Source organism: Cydia splendana, chromosome 4 (genome assembly GCF_910591565.1).
Source record: "Cydia splendana chromosome 4, ilCydSple1.2, whole genome shotgun sequence".
Classification (NCBI taxonomy): Eukaryota; Metazoa; Arthropoda; class Insecta; order Lepidoptera; family Tortricidae; genus Cydia; species Cydia splendana.
Genome location: NC_085963.1, coordinates 16,303,504 through 16,319,103, shown reverse-complemented (window position 1 = coordinate 16,319,103; position 15,600 = coordinate 16,303,504). Strand labels below are relative to the sequence as shown.

The following is a 15,600-nucleotide window of genomic DNA, read 5'->3' as shown; positions in this document are numbered from 1 at the left end:
GTCCGACCGAAGGTTCGGTTTCGGTTTCGGTTTCGGCCAGTTTCGGCCAAAAAATCATGTTTCGGCTGTAGTTTCGGTTTCGGCCAAAAAACGGCCGAACCTTTCGGCCGGGCCGAAACTTACGAAATGGTACTTCGTACTATGAAACTAAACTATGTGACAAAGACCAAAAGTTGGGGAATAAGTAGGACAACAATATTTATTAAGATGTACCTACATATACTGATTCATGTATAGGTACAGAAATTAATTGGTTTATTATAAAACACAATTCCACTAATCAGGGCGCCACTAGACGGTTGACGCAGACTTAAGAGGCTGTTAATACCTATAACGCGCACACTGTCTAATTGTATTGGAGTAAATGAGATTAGCACTGTCGCATGTTACTGGGCCTGGGCAAAGGAATAATAAGAAAACTCATCATCTTCCTCGCGTAGTCCCGGAATTTTTGGCACGGCTCATGGGAGCCTGGGGTCCAATTGACAACTAATCCCAAGAATTGTCGTAGGCACTAGTTTTTAAGAAAGCGACCGCCATCAGACTGATCTTCGAACCCAGAGAGTAAACTAGGCCTTATCGGGACTAGTCCGGCTTCCTCACGATGTTTTTCCTTCACCGAAATGCAAATAGTAGGTAAATATCAAAATTATATTTAGTATAAAAGTTCCGAAAAACTCATTGGTACGAGTACGTCAAGAGTACGTGGCCGGGGTTTGTACCTTGCGACCTTCGGATTGAAAGTCGCACCAGGGCTCGCTTTTTAATACAATGGACATTGCTTGGAGTCTGTGCTCAACTACTTATCCTGAAGCCTGAAGCACGGCTTTGACTTCGCATGAAAGTTCGCCTCACTGGGGCACTTCGGACGTTTAGGCCCAGGTGAAGACCCGGCCTTACGATATTGTCAACAAAAAATTTGTGCTCGCTGCGCTCGCGTTTTTGTTTCAACCTGTATCTACAATCATGTCGGCTTGACTGGTGAATGAACAGAGTTAGACCAAGAAAATTCTGCAATTATTTTGATAGCATACGCAGTGCAACTAGTGCAAATGTTATTTAAACGTCATAATTTCATAGAAGTTTTGGCGTTTAAAATAACACTTGCACTGCGTGTGTTATCAAAATCGTTGCAGAATTATCTTGGTCTAACTCTAGTAATTTTCTTAAAAAACTGCTTAAGTAACATCAATTTCAAGGGCATTGGGTGTTGACAGCCCCATAATATGTGTGTAAAAGCGGTTTTATGACATTTTTTCAACGATTTTAACAAGTCTACAAAAGGTTCGGTTTCGGTTTCGGTTTCGGCCGAAACTAGAGCCAAAGCCGAACATTCGGTTTCGGTTTCGGTTTCGGCAAAAAAACATGTTTCGGTCGGACACTAAAAAATAGTGAAAAGGGGTAGATGCCTATTGGACCGGACTATAGGACTATATCATAAAGACAGCCCCTACTTTCGGAAGTCTAAGAAACGTCATTGATGGGCCCATAACCTGTATTTGTGATATTTGTTGAAAAAGTTCGTACGAAGTAATTTGGGCGTGTTCTAAAATTAATATTGAAAACCTGATTCTATCAAATCTGGACGTTCTTGGGCTCATTCTACTCAGAATCGATAGCATTATTTATCCCACCATTAAAAAAAGATGTCCCAAAATGTCCATTCCATTACGTCACGTTTTATTAATTACTCCGAGTTTTATTATGAAAAAAAATTTCACTTGTATGTGCGTGACGTAGTGGAACGTACAATTTTCATACAAATTTGATTTTATCATCATTCATCAAAATTGAATATGCTAGTGATTCTGAGTTGAAAGAACCCAAAAACACCAGGATCTGTGAGAATCAGGTTTTCGATATTTATTTTAGAAAACGCCCATTTACAATATTACAAATCATAATCATAATCCTCATTCCAACAATTAATACGATCATACCTAAATTTGATTGCAGGGGGGTCAACTAACTCTGCAGCTGACTGTACATACGTTACTCGTAATTTACTCGGGCCACTGACATTCATACGACTGTTCGATACTTTTACAGAGGTTTACACGTTTTGAAGTAGGTACGTTATTAAAATAGCTAGGTATTAATTTTAGAGAGAGGTATTACCTACACTGACTTCTATTAAAGGTACACTGAGTTGTTACAGAGAAAGTGTAATACAGTAAAACCTGGTTAAGTGGGACCTGGATAAGTGAGAAACCTCTATAGCTGGGACTCATGGTGCGGTCCCGACACTTTAGCACTGAATTACCTCTGTTAGTGAGATAAAACGGACCTCTATAACTGGGATTAGTTGTTGTGATTTTATAGTCACATTTACCTCTATAATTGAGACAGAGAGTGTGTTTTACCTCTTTTACTGAGACTGTATTTATAAGATTACATTTTCCTAATTGTTTTTTTACAATTTTATACGAATTACCTCTGTATCTGATATAACGTCAATCTATGACCTCTCTAACTTGGACTTTATTGATCTATTTCCGTATTCTTACTAACTCTTAGTCTATCCACAAATTCCGCATTTGCTTAATTGTGTCTAAACGACGTCAAGTTTCATTTAGTTACTTTATGTAGTTAAAACTATCGAAACGAAAGCTGACATTTTGATAAGTAACAAGAATAAACAAATTTTCATTTAATTAATTTCTAAGAAAATCATTCATAATAAATTCAAAGAAATATTTAAACAGACTTATAAAATATTTAGGGACAAGGATTATTTTACCTAAACATTTAAAGATAATTACAAAATACCTTAATAACCACCTCTATAACTGAGATATATCCTCTATTATCACCTCTATTAATGGGACCCTCTGTAAATGAGACAGAAATGTATTTGTACCTGGCTAACTGAGAGCCTGGGTAAGTGGAATACCTCTTTAAGTGAGACAAATCTGCTCGTCCCTTGAAGTCTCACTTATCCAGGTTTCACTGTATAAAATAAACATTTCTTCGAAAATCCTGCAGTCCACCCGGTCCACACTGATGCCCACACACATACTACAATTCATCTAATATCTGAGGGCCTACCGCGAACCACTACGTCTTGGCTTGGGTATGTGCTTCTCTATCCCATCCCTCGAATATGCAAGAGCGATATAGAGGCAAATAGACGAACGAAAGACGTGTTGCCTCTCTGTCGCACTTGTAAATTCGTACGTAAGTGTGACAGGGAGGCAACACGTCGAACGTGGTTCGCGTTAGGCCCTCTGATTCCACCGCATTTAGGGCTCATGTAGACGGCGCGCGAACTCGCATGCGATTTTAATTACATTGCGGAGCATTAAGGTAACATCAATTCAGTCGACCGATCAAATAACGCAATGTAATAAAATTCGCATGCGAGTTCTCGCACCGCGCACCGTCTAAATGAGCCATAATAAATGCGGCGTGCGGCAAGCGGATTGCCGTGGCTCGCCAATAATGTGAATGCACTACTATCAACTATTTTACAACTTTGCGCCACCTTGGTAAATTTACGACCGTAGGCAGATACAGATATAGTAATTAGTTTAATGCAAAACCGATATTCTTGATTCGTGACCTCCTCATTTGTATTAATTCAAGTTTATTCAAGATTGCCAGAGACAAGTAAATATTAAAAACTCTGAATAACAAAGATTCTAGTCACTTATAATACTATACTATACCTTAATATACTTACTATACCTACTCTTTGAGTCACACTCGTCATGATAAGTCCAAGTAAAATTTAGAATTATGACGTATAAATGTACGATGACGTGGGCTATCAAAATTCCTGCAGACTTTTCTTGGTCTAACTCTAAACAGAGATCAACAAGTATGTAGATACCTTCAATACAACGATGATGGTGTCTCGCAAATGTGATTTTATCCTACAATAATCGTAAGAAATAACTGTATAATAGTATTAATTTATATTGAGACTAATAAGCAAACATCGGATTCTAGGGGGCAAATTGTATGACGGATAGGGATCCCGTCATACAATTTGCCCCCTAGAATCCGATGTATGCTAATAAGTCTTTAATATAATACCTACTTGTCTCTGCTCCAAACGGATGTGTATCAGTGATTCGGTTATTTAATATGGTTCCGTATATTATTATTAAACTAGGTAGTTACCTACCTATTCTTCTCGGGGGAGCCTCACCCCTAGAGAACGCGTCCCCAGGTGGCGGATAGGGGAATGCTCGGCAGATATGCAGGGTAGGAAGGAAATCAAATACCTCCCGCGGACCAACAGGCCGGAGAAGGACACTTCGTTATCAAACCCCTGCATAGGGCTTCTTTGACGTATTCGGAGGCGAGGTCTGTGCAGCGCTGGGTGTTTAGGCTGGAGCACTCAGAAGGGATGGTGGCGGAAGAGCCCTGTTGATGGGTCAACGGCAGCGCCCGCAACTTATAGTAAGATACAGCCTTGACGTCAGGTGACAACCGGCCGTAAAACCTAAGTCAACTTTATTTCTCCTCGTCAAACATGATAAAAGGCAATACAGAGAAAGTGAATACAGCTAGGGCGTACCCCGGAAGCGACGTCAGTGATGGAAATGCGAGAGATGCGAACAAAGAAGATTTTGCTAGGGCGTCCCCCGTAAGCGACGTACAAGACAAGATCAAAAATTCGCAATTCCGAATACAAGATCGACTAAGACTGGCCACGTGGAATCTGGGCACCCTCACGGGTAGAAGTCAAGAGCTAGCGAAAATACTGCAGGCACGGAATGTCAACATATGTTGCCTACAGGAGACCAGGTGGAAGGGGTCGAAGTCAAGGGACCTAGGTCTTGGATACCAACTTCTATACCACGGATCGACCAATACACGCAACGGAGTCGGCATAGTGCTCGATGAAAACCTCAAGCAGCGCATAATACACGTAGAGAGAAGAACCGACAGACTTATAGCAGTCAAGCTGGCTATGGACAACCAACCACCCTTAAATCAAGATCTGCGAACACTATGCCAGTACGCATGGCCTAAAATATAACGTGCTTAAGACGGAAATGCTCGTTTTTAGGTCAGGGAAGGGTCCGGAGGTGATACCTACGGTGTGTATGAGTGGTGCGCCAATTCGGGTTGTAACGAGCTTCAAGTACTTGGGACATATCCTGAACGAGTACTTGAAAGATGACGCCGATATGGAGAGGGAGCGCAGGGCTCTCGCGGTTCGGTGCAACATGTTGGCTCGACGCTTTGCGCGTTGCTCGAGTGAGGTAAAGGTGACCCTGTTCAAAGCCTTTTGCCAATGTTTTTATACTTGTCAGCTTTGGAATAGGTACACCAGGCACTCCTTCAACGCGCTGAGGGTACAGTACAACAACGCCTTTCGTATTTTGTTGAAATTACCGCGTTTCTGCAGTGCGAAAGGTATGTTTGCGGACGCGAGAGTCCCTGACTTCTTCGCCATTCTGAGAGCCAGGTCGGCTGCCTTCCGGGCGAGACTGCTAGCCTCTGACAATGAAATTCTGTCACTGGTAGCTAAAGACTACAGTGACGAATTTAACAAACATTGGCGAAAACTGCACCGGTCTGAGAACGGCCATCTTTAGTGCAAAAGTTTGTAAATGTTTTATTTCATTGTTTTAGGTTGTAAGTTTTACTGTATTTTATATTTACTTTTACACATTTTATTATATTGTATTGTATTTATTTTTTTGGGTTTCTTGCCTGCCAAATAAAGAATTTATTATTATTATTATTATTTGTATGTCTGTTCCATATCTCGGGACCATGGGGTCCCGGACCTTTGGGAGGCGTACGTGGGGCCGAAGCCAACAGCGCAGAGGCCCTTTAAGACACTTAATCTAAAAGCAAGGGATACACGTGGCGGATACCATCCCCGAACGCACAATGTGATACATCCGGAGATGGTCCCCGCCAGGTGCAAAGACTATTGCAGTGCAGCACTTTTGTGCTGCGATGTAAACTAAGGTCATAGGCTATTTGATTTGAATGTTGGATCGACTGGATATAGGGCTATGGGAGGAGACTAGCGGACACCTGCCGTGACAATCAGTCTCAAAATTGTATAAGACAGGTGGTGACTCGCCAACTCATTGAGTGGGCCCCGCAATGGCCGCACGCACAGTGCGACAACAGGGCAACACTTTGGAGTGGCTGTGAGGTTGTCGAGAGGTGAGTCTGCGGTAGCCAGATCCCGGTAATCCGTTCAGCAAGCCGCCGGCGTTATGACATTTTACACTTCCAACCTGGAGCATAGGTCCCGCTCTTGCGACTCCACTCTGGCCGGCCAATCAAGGCAAGCACAGAGGCGAGGGCCAGATGACAGGGCCCTCTGGAATAGGGGTCCGCGGTGTCGCCACTCACCGTCAGCTCGCCACAAGCTGCCCCCGCGGGGTTATTATTATTATTATTATTAAATATAATCTCGGCATACGCGCCACAATCAGGTTGCACTAGTACCGAGAAAGTAGCATTCTGGGACGAGTTTGATGATCTTCTTAACACGATAGCGCCGGAGGAAATGAAGTACATTGGAGGAGACCTGAACGGACATGTAGGCGACTACAGCACCACGCACAAAGACATACACGGAGGATTTGGTTATGGGGCAAGCAACAGTGATGGAGAACAAATTTTGGAATTCTGTACAAGGCATAATCTGGCAATAGTTAATACTTTCTTTATCAAAAAACCTGAGCATCTAATCACCTACAAAAGTGGAAACAAGCAATCCCAAATTGATTTCATTCTGACAAATAGAAAGCAACTTAATACATGTAGAGATTGTAAGGTAATACCGGGGGACTCCCTGACATCGCAACATAGAATCTTGGTCAGCTGTATAAGATTACCTAAAGCCTTAAAATATACCTCAATAAAAACCCCAAAAATTAAATGGCACCTCTTAAATACTGAAAAAGGAACCGAACTGTTAGAAAGGGTGCGGGACATATTGATCGTAGATATGGAAAATGAAAGCAACTTTACAGCGGAAGACATGTGGTCTAGATCGGAGAATCAATGCCTGAAGGCAGCAGAAAAAATTTTGGGAACATCTAAAGGGAACCTAAACATCGGCAAAGACCCTACATGGTGGAACAAAGAAGTGAAAGAATCCCTGAGATGCAAAAAAGAGTGCTTCAAGCAATGGCAGAATTCAAGATCAGACGAAGATCGCATGTTATATAAGGACGCTAAAAAGTTGGCCAAACGTACAGTAGCTAAGCAGAGACAAGATGCTAAGGAAAACTTTTACAAAAGACTGGAAAGTGCTACAAATGATCGGGAAATCTTTAAGCTGGCAAAGCAGCGACACACAACCGGCTTGGATATTAAAATAAACAAATATATCAAAGATGATAATGGACACCTACTAACCGATAATGAGAAGATCAATAACCGATGGCACCAATACTACCTGTTTGAGAACATACAACTCATTTAAACATATCACTTTATTAATATATTTTAACGTTTTAGTAAAACAAATAACATTTCTTCTTCTTTGTAAAAAATCAATAATTTCAACAGAATGAACAAAATCATATATATCTAGTCAATGTCAATAATCGAATTCCGAATTCATTAGGCGATCAAGCGGCCAGCACGTAGGGACACGACGGTAGCACCAATGAGGCGCTAACATACTCCCCCCCCTCGAGGAGGTAGAGCCTCGAGGACGAAGAAAGCCTTTTCCGGTTTGGGTAGTGGACATAGACGATGAACTGCTCTTCGTATTATGCCACGTGCCGTGCTAACATCCGCCACTCTGGATACGTTGTCTTGTCCGGGGAACAACTTAACTATTCGTCCCATTCTCCATTTCATTGGAGGGACGTTTGTCTCCTTAACGACAACCACGTCGTTAACTTGAAGTTGTTGTGTGTTGACCTTCCACTTAATCCGTTCCTGTAGTTCGGCCAGAAACTCCTTATGCCAGCGATTCCAAAATTGCTGCCGCATTTGCTCGATGTGCTCATATCTGCTTAGCCGATTTGGGTTGATGTCCAACAGGTTCGGAGAAGGTAAAGACATCAATGATTGGCCGATCAGGAAATGACCTGGCGTTAATGGCTCCAGGTCGTTGGGATCGGTCGATAAATAGGTCAACGGCCGAGAATTCAAGATGGCTTCAATTTGATTGAAAAGCGTTGACAGTTCTTCAAAGGTCATGTGGGTGTTGCCTAGGACCCGCGCCATATGGAATTTGGCTGACTTGACTCCGGCTTCCCATATCCCTCCGAAATGTGGAGAATAAGCCGGCGAGAACACGAATTTTATACCCTCATTAGCCCCCCACGAAGCTACAGAATTATTGCTAGACTTCAGAAAGGAAGCAAGTTCGTTACTCGCACCCACAAAATTTGAACCGTTATCGCAATGAATCTCGCATGGATAACCACGACGAGATATAAACCGTCGGAGACATTGAATAAACGCGTCAGTGGAAAGACTACTGACGAGTTCTAAATGTAAAGCCCTTGTCGAAAAACAAACGAAAAGAGCTAAGTAAGCCTTGGTTATCTTACAGCCTCGACCCTTACGATCTGTAATCAAGAAGGGTCCCGCAAAGTCAACTCCACAAACCTTAAAGGGCAGACTTGGCGTGACTCTGGTTTCAGGTAAGTTCCCCATTATAGGATTTACAGTTTTCGCTTTCATAATCCAACACTTTTTACATTTATTAACCGTACTCCTAGCTAAATCTCTCCCGCGTATAGGCCAAAATTGATTGCGTAGATTATTTAGTATTAGTTTAACAGATCCATGCAAAGTTCTACTATGCTCACGCTGAAACAGCAGCTTCGTGAATGTGTGTTTAGCATCCAATAATGCGGGGTGCTTTTGCGTGTAACTGACTGGAGAATTCTGAATACGACCACCGACACGTAGTAGTCCGTCCTCATCTATAAATGGTGTAAGCTTAAGTATTCGAGACTTTAAAGGTAAAGGTTTACCTTTTTGCAGTGTGCAAAGATCATCACCGAAAGACTCTAGTTGAGATTGCTTTGTCAGATATTTTAAAGATGAATTTAATTCCTCTGTCGTTAAATAACCACAACGTTTAGACGCAGGATTTCTTACATTGTAGATAAATCTTTGCACATATGCAAAGACTCTTTGCAAAGTCGTCAGCTTCGAATATCTTTCAAAGTCTACGACACTGTAGTTTATATCTACTATATTATCGATAAGAGTAAACGTTTTCATTTCGGGTATGCAACTAGTATCGCTGATAAGCGGATTCAGTTTTGGCCAGTTTGACATATGGTCATTAAGGAAAGAGGGACCCTGCCACCAAATATCGGCGGTACATAACTTTTGAGGGTCAACCCCCCTTGATGCCAAATTAGCAGGGTTCATCTCTCCTGGCACGTGCCTCCATGTACTATGTTGAGACAATTCTTGAATCTCACCAACCCGATTTGCTACAAACGTTTTTAAACTCCGAGGTTCCGCTTGAAGCCAACTTAGAACGACAGCTGAGTCCGTCCAGTGGAAAACTTGCTCAATATTACAGCGTAGCGATTTCTGAACCTTAACAGTCAATCGAACAGACAGTAACGCGCCTAAAAGTTCCAAACGTGGAATAGATGTCGGCTTCAAGGGAGCAACCTTTGTTTTTGCGCACAGTAAACGTGTAAGCATGGTACCGTCAACATCTGAGGAGGTTAAATAAATGCATGCAGCATATGCATCCTGAGATGCATCTGAGAATGAGTGTAGAGTTATGTTTACAGGTTGACTACACAAAACGTATCTCGGTATATTAATGTTTGTCAAATGTTTGAGCTTGTCTACAAAATCTGTCCATTTTTTACCTAAATCAGCTGGAACTGGATCATCCCAGTCCAGTTTTGATAACCACAACCTCTGAAGAATGATTTTAGGTGTAATTGTAACCGCACTTAGTAAGCCGAGCGGATCAAATATTTTTGCCGAGTTTGACAAAATAGTACGTTTAGTTACTGGCGGTGTGGATTCAATTTCCACTGAAAATTGTAAACAATCGGGTGCTGGTTGCCATTTCAAACCCAGAACACTCGACTGGCCCGCTAAATCTAAATCCTTAGGTATCATGGTACTTAGGCTGGTTTTGACAATATCAGGAGCGTTCGTATGAAACTTACGAAGAGGTAAGCAAGCTCCGTTTAATATATTGGTAACTGATTCGCATATGTTGCCAAGCTCCGCTTCAGTCTGCGCACCAGTCAAAAGATCGTCCATGTAGAAATCATGCTGTATTATTTGGGCGATAGTTTGATTGTCGCATTCCTTCGCTAATTGCAGCAAACATCGCGTGCTTAAAAAAGGCGCTGAAGCAGTACCGTATGTAATTGTATTTAATTGTAGTATACGCATCTTTTTAGTATCTGGGTCTTTCCAAAGAATCTGCTGGTATTTACGTTGGCTGGGCTCTACTAGAATCTGTCTGTACATTTTCTCTACATCTGCTGTAACTACGTATTTATGTTGCCTAAATCTTAACAAAATAGACAACAAGTCGTCTTGCACTACGGGTCCTACATACTGTATGTCATTTAAAGACTTACCTGACGTAGTTTTTGCTGACGCATGAAACACGACTCTTAATTTGGTAGTTTCACTTTGCTCTCTTAAAATAGCATGATGAGGAAGAAACTGACTACCTTCTTCAGCTTTCGAGACTTCAGTCAAATGCCCAAGGTCTTCATATTCCTTAATAAAATCAGAATAACCTTTTTTAAGTTTAGGATTCCTAGAGATTTTTCTTTCAATGCTATAGAGTATCCTTTCTGCCATTTTGTATGAATCACCAAGAGCATCTGGCGATTCTCGAAAGGGGATACTCACGATATATCTTCCGTCACTATTACGGTGCGTAGTATCGTTAAAGAGTTTTTCACAATAAGCATCATCTGAAGATATTACAGGTTTCGAACTAGGTAACTCTTCCAGTTCCCAAAATTTTGACAACTGGTTTTTAATATCTTGTGAAAAGTTACAGCGGATAGTATGAGAACTCGTAGAGTCCCTGGGCCTCCCCCCCGTAGGGCCAGCCACTATCCAACCTAGCTCGGTTTCTACTAAATATGGTTGTCTTATACCTAGCTTAATTTTTCTTTGCCCAATCAAGTCCCAGTATATATCGGAACCAAGCAAGAGATCGACTTCTGCCGGCGACTGGAACTTAGGATCAGCTAGGATAATATTGTTAGGAATATCTACTTTTATTCCTGTATTGACTGCAGGAAGCTCATCCGTAATCTCAGCTATGATATAGCACCTCACTTCAGCTATAAATGACGTTTGGAGTGAATGTAAATTAAGATCACAATATTCATTTATAAACAAAGGTATTTTATTAAGACACGAAATGGAGCGATTTACAATAATTGTACTGCAACCAATCTTTTGTTTAGCCTTTTCAGTTATAAATGAGGACTGACTACCATTGTCTAATAACGCGCGCAAAACAAACTTGTTTCCGTGAATAGTCACCTCAACTAGAGCTGTAGCCAAAATAATATGACGACGGTCTGCCGCTGTCAACGTGACAGTCGTGTTAGTCGAGTTTGTTACGATAGCCGAATCAGAAACCTCATTATAGTTTGCGCCGCCGCTAGCGTCTTTATACATATAGAGCGACTTGACCCACGGATCGGCGCGCGGCCGTGCTAGTCATGCTTGGGGCTTAGCGTCTTGACTTACGTTTGAAGGCGAAGGAGCTGCTGACATTTGAGGATTTGAAATATTATTACTAGGTCTGGCAGCTGCTTCCTCTTCACCTTGCTGCTGATGGTTGATCACTTCTTTATGCAATATGGTGTTGTGCCTTTTTTTGCAAACCCTACACGCAGTACTGGTGCGACACTGATAAGCAGTGTGGCCGGGGCGTAAACAGTTTTTGCACAACCTCCACTGACTCACCTGTAGGAAGCGCTCATCAACCGATAAGGAATTAAATTTGGGACAATCGCTTAGCCTATGATCCTGCTTACAATAGTGACACTCATTTATAACCACGGTAGTCGCAGATCCCGGTGACAGGCCTGACGAAACAAAGCATTTAGTTCGAGTAACATTTTGACGTTTGTCGTTTTTATTTAAATCCGTCTGAATTTGACGTTTATCGTTCCTCGAACTAGATACCGTTTCTAAAACGTCAGCTCTGTTACGAAGGAATTTATAAAACTCCTGTAATGATGGAGAAGTTATGTCACTACGAAACTCTTCCCATTTTCGCGCGGTACTAACGTCAAGTTTCGACGAGGCCATATAGATAACCAAGGTATCCCACTTATCGGTCTCCTCACCAAGAGACTTGAGTGCTTGTAAATTTTTTGACAAATGGTCAATCAATTTGCGTAAACCCTCATCACTTTCCTTCGACAAAGGCTCTATGCTAAACAAACCCTTTAAATGCTGGTTGATTAACAAACGCTTGTTATCATATCGCTCGCGTAAAAGAGACCAAGCGATAGGATAGTTCTCAGCTGAGACGGACACAGAATTAATAACTAAGCTTGCATCGCCTTGAAGGTATGACTTGAGATAGTGAAATTTACAAACGTCATCAATGTTCTCGTTGTCATGTATTAAAGACAGGTAAAGGTCTCTAAATTCTAGCCACTTATCTGTCTTTCCATCAAAGGGAGGAAGTCTTAGCTGCGGGAGTTTCACATTCTTCGCTCCTCCGCGCTGACGGCTGCTCTGGCTGAAGAACTCGTCCCCTTGATGGTCTTTTTCCTTAAAGGCGGCAATTACCTCTTGGGCCTGAGCCATTACACAATAAAACTCATTTTCTGTGGCCTCCCGAGCATCCAGCTCACTCTGAGAATCATCCTGTAATTCAATATTAGTTTGAATTTCATTGAAAAGATTAAATGCCTCCTGTATTTTAGACAACCTAAGGGTGCATTCATTTACAAGAACTTGAGTTAGATTCTTTTTATCTAACAACGGCGTGAGGAATTTTTTGAATAGGGTTAAAGCCCTCCGAACTGTTCCTCTTTGTCGTTTGAGTTCCTCCATTTTGAGGGTGCGAGATTATTTTAAACTGGTAAATTATACTTGCATACGCATTAAAGCAAATTTAGGTACATAGAGGTACTTACAGTAATAATCCCGCGCTTCGTAGAATTACCCATTAATTACTTACGATATTTTAATAGCGATTGATAAATAGTTGATGGGTACCAGCAATAGCCATTCGTGCTCTCACCGGCTTAAACTCACAACATCTGGTAATCGTTATTGGATAAATTGGGATATTCTCCGAAGGATAGTCTTCATTTCAACTCAGCGCAATCTTCATAGAAATATTGCGAACTTGATCACGTCGGGGTCACCACATATATGTTTGAGAACATACAACTCATTTAAACATATCACTTTATTAATATATTTTAACGTTTTAGTAAAACAAATAACATTTCTTCTTCTTTGTAAAAAATCAATAATTTCAACAGAATGAACAAAATCATATATATCTAGTCAATGTCAATAATCGAATTCCGAATTCATTAGGCGATCAAGCGGCCAGCACGTAGGGACACGACGGTAGCACCAATGAGGCGCTAACACTACCAACACCTGCTGAACGAAGAATTTCCGAGCCAACCTTTGCAAGCCACAGCAAGAGTAGCCGGACCACTAATGAGCATTGGAATTAAAGAGGTAACAACTGCACTCAAGAAAATGAAAAACCATAAGGCCGTGGGACCTGATAGCATACCGGCAGATCTGTGGAAGCTCCTGGGACCAATGGCGGTAGAGTGGCTCACAAAGCTATTTAACGCCATACTTGAGTCCGGAAAAATTCCCAGTGCTTGGCGCCACAGCTACCTGATACCTTTTTTTAAGAATAAGGGGGATGTAAGTAGTTGCACAAATTACAGAGGGGTCAAGCTTACATCCCATACGCTTAAAATTTGGGAACGCATACTCAATAATCGTCTGGCCGAACTGACAACCATATCTGAAAATCAATGCGGATTCTCGCCGGGAAAATCCACAACAGATGCAATACAAACATTAACAATACTTTTAGAAAAACACCGAACCAATAGAGAAGACCTCCATCTTGTGTTTATCGATCTGGAAAAAGCGTTCGATAGAGTACCGCGAAAACTTGTCTGGCAGGCGATGAGAGCACAAAGAATACCGGAACACTATATCGAACTAGTGCAGGATATGTATGAAGGTATCAGCACACAGGTGAAAAGCGCAGCAGGACTAAGTAAACCGTTCCAAGTGGGGGTTGGAGTGCATCAGGGATCGGCCCTCAGCCCGTACCTGTTTAACCTATCAATGGACTATCTCACAAAGGACATTCAATCCCCAGTACCATGGTGCATGCTGTACGCGGATGATGTTGTTCTGGCAGATAAGTGTGCAAACAAACTACAGGCCACGCTCCAACAATGGAAGCAAGCACTCGAGAACAATGGGCTCCGGATCAGTCGCAGTAAGACCGAGTACATGAGATGCAGTTTCAGTAATCAGACCACACCCAATACCAACATATTCATAGATGGCCAGCCCTTGCCCAGAGTAAATCAATTTAAATATCTGGGATCAATACTGTCGGAAGACGCCAAAATAGACTCGGACGTAACCCATAGAGTCAATGCAGCATGGCTAAGATGGAGAACTCTGTCAGGAGTACTCTGCGACAACAGTATGCCAATCAAACTTAAGGGTAAAGTCTATAAAACAGCGGTTAGACCAGCCATGCTATATGGTTCCGAGTGTTGGGCTGCGAAAAAGACTCACGAAAATAAACTGCACGTGAACGAAATGAAAATGTTGCGATGGTCGGCCGGCGTAACAAGGCTCGATAGGATACGCAACGAATACGTCAGAGGCTCCTTCAAAGTCGCACCCATAGGGGATAAGCTGGCGGAGAGACGAATGCGTTGGTTTGGCCATGTTATGAGAAGGGACGAAGAGTACCCAGTCAAAAAGGCCTTGGCTATCCCGGAAAAGAGAAAAGGAAGAGGGCGCCCGCTAGCTACGTGGTGGACAACCGTAGCCAAAGATCTGGAACGGGCACAGCTGAACACAGAGACAACCCAGTACAGGTGGTCCTGGCGCCTAAGGACGAGGAGAGCCGACCCCAAATGAAGGGATAAGGCAAGGAAGAAGAAGAAGAGTTACCTACCTATTCTCTACAGAGGACAATTACTAATACATTTTTATTTAACTTGATTTAGGTAATATTTATTGGTTTTATTTGTAAGATAGAGAACGGTGTAATATGCTAGGTGAGCAATATACGGGGGTCATATAAAAGCTCTTGTGAAGCCCCCTCCAGACAGCGAAATCGACTACACACTCGCGTTCGCGGCTTCGCCCGCGATTCACGCACGAGTGAGAAGGGGGCTTAACCTCGGCCTAGGCAATTTCTTTTGTGATTTGGATTTTCGTGGTGTGATTCCACTTCCTTTTCCAGAAAACAAGAGATGCGACATTAACGTTTGGTCAAATCCCGCGAAGTGAATTCGCAGAGATAACATGTTTAACGATAACGACTCTTGAAAAGGCGGAAGTAGCAATGACACCCATCTTTAGCCACCATTGTAGGTACTTACCTATTTTATATTTTATTTAGCAAATAAAATAATCTGAATATACTTAGTATTGTTGGTA

The 15,600-nt window shown here is 42.1% G+C and overlaps 1 long non-coding RNA gene across 1 annotated transcript in view; it reads right to left on the bottom strand.

The window, feature by feature from the left end:
- LOC134790059 (uncharacterized) overlaps positions 1-15,600 on the bottom strand; it is a 509,644-nt gene that overhangs the window by 235,093 nt on the left and 258,951 nt on the right. The gene's annotated exons all lie outside the window — the stretch shown is intronic.